This window comes from Prinia subflava, chromosome 26 (genome assembly GCF_021018805.1).
Source record: "Prinia subflava isolate CZ2003 ecotype Zambia chromosome 26, Cam_Psub_1.2, whole genome shotgun sequence".
Taxonomy (NCBI): Eukaryota; Metazoa; Chordata; class Aves; order Passeriformes; family Cisticolidae; genus Prinia; species Prinia subflava.
Window position 1 is genome coordinate 2321078 of NC_086272.1, and position 2659 is coordinate 2323736.

Consider the following 2659-nt stretch of genomic DNA (forward strand, 5'->3'; position numbering starts at 1 on the left):
GATGGGAGCGGCGTCTCAGGGCCACGGGGTGCTGGGCTGGAGTCCCTGAGAGGAATAAGCAGGTACCTGAGAGCAGTGATGGCCGAGAAGGCGAGCAGCCGCACCTCCGTGCGCATCTGGTTCTGGGGCTCCTCGTTCAGCAGCTCCTGTCGAGCACAGCTGGGCTGGGACCTGGCAGCTCCTTGCCCTGCAAGCACTGCCCTCTTCCCCGAGGGTTCCCTGCCCCCTTCCCCAGAGCACCAGGTGCCCCTCACCTTGATCTTCTCTGCCAGTTTGTGTCCGCGGCAGAAGAGCTCCAGGCCTAGCAATGAGCCGCGTTCTGTGGCACTTCTGCACGGGGTGCAGACGCTCTCGAGGAACTTCAGCTTGGTGTCCTTCATCTGGCAGCCAGGGGACAGAGAGACAATGGGGTGTCTGAGGGGGGGACACATGGCCAGCAGGACCAGAGCCCTGCGGGAGCAGCAGGGCACAGCCACCATTCAACAGGCTGCGGTTACCGGGCAAGAGAGGCTGACAAAGGTCTGGATGAATGCCATGGCCTCCTGTTCCGCTTCATACACAGGCAACCCACTGGCATCTAACAGAGAGGAGGGAGGGCTACAGAGGATCTGGCAACAGCCGAGAGCAGGGGAAGATCTGCCCTCCTCCTAGGCCTGTGCCTGTTCTGCTGGCACAGCCTTCCCATGCGGATCCTGGCTGGAGGGTGCCCAGCAGAGGAGCTGCCGTGCTGGAGAACAGTGTGGAGGGCAAAGCCCCCGTGCCCTGGGCTGAGGAATGCGCTGGCAGGGGGACAGGAAAGGTGCAGCGCCCCGTGGCATCCCTGCCTCCTGCCAGCCCAGCTGCTGCTCACTGCCCTGGCCCTGGAGCGGGAGCTGGGGCCCCTCTGCTCAGCCCCTCCTTGGCAGAGGCATTCAGCCCTGAGCAGCCTCGGCACTGAGGCATCACAGCCACCCCCGGGCTCCCAGCTGCTGTGTGCCAGGGAAAAGAGATCCCAGCATTGTGCAGGGTACGATCCCAGCTGTTGTATTTCTCTGGGGAACGGTTTTTGCCCTCGAAAGACCCCTGGAGTCTGTAACCATGTAGTTTAACCCTTCCTCCCCTTTCTGACCCTACTGGCTGAGTTCCAACTATCTCTTCCTTGGCAGGAGTCTAGATAAGGCCCTGCTCTTCCTCATTCGTTCTCTTTCGCCCCTGGAAACTGTTATAAATAGGGCCAGGAGACCTTCTGCTCCAACACAACACCTTTATTAATCAGCTCTTTTAAAGGGGCGCTCGAGGGCTGCGCACACGAGGGCTGCGCACACGAGGGCTGCGCACACGAGGGCTGCGCACACGAGGGCTGCGCACACGAGGGCTGCGCACACGAGGGCTGCGCACACGAGGGCTGCGCACACGAGGGCTGCGCACACGAGGGCTGCGCACGCCACCACCGCTCCCACAGAGACGCCGCTCCAGAGGAGGAGTCTTCGGTCCTGCTGCTGGTGCTGCAGAGCCGGGGCTTCCATCCTCGCGAGAGTGCGCAAAAAGCCTCCCTTTGGCTCATTTGGTCTAGGGGTGTCTCGGTCTTGGAGCATTCTGTATTGAGGGCGAGGAAGCAGGCAACTCCGCCTGGTGACTCTGGCTGGTGGCTGAGGGGTTGGCCGACCCAATGGTGTCACTTGTGGGCTCCAGTCCGGTGCTGGTCAGTCGTTCTGGGGAGTTCTCCTCCCCAGCTGGACTTCCTGGTGGAGCAGTGCACCTCGGGAGCCTCTGTGTCTTTGCATTGTGGGCTGGGTCGGCAATAGTTTGATGGGCAGCCCAGGAGCAGCAGGACCAAGGCAACAGTAGCCACGTTCCTGGGCGGAGCCAGCAACTGCTCCACAGGCTGAAGAGGCGGAGCAGCAGCAGCGAAGGTGGTGTCTCTGGTTCGATGGGCAGGTGGGGAGCAGCGGAGGTGGCACACAACAGGGACAGGGGAGAAACAGCAGGGAAACAGGAACTGGGGTCACAGAACTCCTACTGTAAAACAACTTAGAACAAACTGGTTACAAACAGGTAAGTCATAGTTCCAGTATTTTTAACTCTTTTTAACTATTACTACTCTTCATCTGGGGGGGGGGGGGGGGTGGTATTCATTTCAGAAACCATTGAGAATAAATGTCTTGGACTACATCTGGGGGTTAGAGCCTCTTTTGGAATCTTTTGCCTTGTCCCTGAGATGTTCCTCCAAAGCCCTCTAGGATCTGAGCCAGCCTAGGAACTCTGGGGGGCTGCAGGGGAAAATTTCACCCAGCCCAGCAGGGCCCCTCACTCACCCGCCTGCAGGGGCTGCACCATTGTCACCTTGTAGGGCTGCACTGGGGAGCTGCTTTCCTGGGGATCCCCGTCCTCCTGCCAGGCCACCCTGGGCTGCCTCGGGGGTTTCTTCTCCATCCTTCAGTAGAAAGGAAAAGGCTGGAAGTGGAGAAGGGGGAAATGGGAATCTTTGGGAAAAAACCTGAGCACCACAGGCAGCTGAAGAAGCAGGGAAGGTCTCAAGCTTTTGAGCAGAGACTCCTCGCCAGCTCTGTGTTCCTGTCCTGTCCTGCTGGACACTGAGCACAGGGGCTGCAGTGGGGTGTCACAAAGGGCTCCTCTGTGACACAGCCCCTGTCCCAACTGTGACACAGCCCCTGTCCCC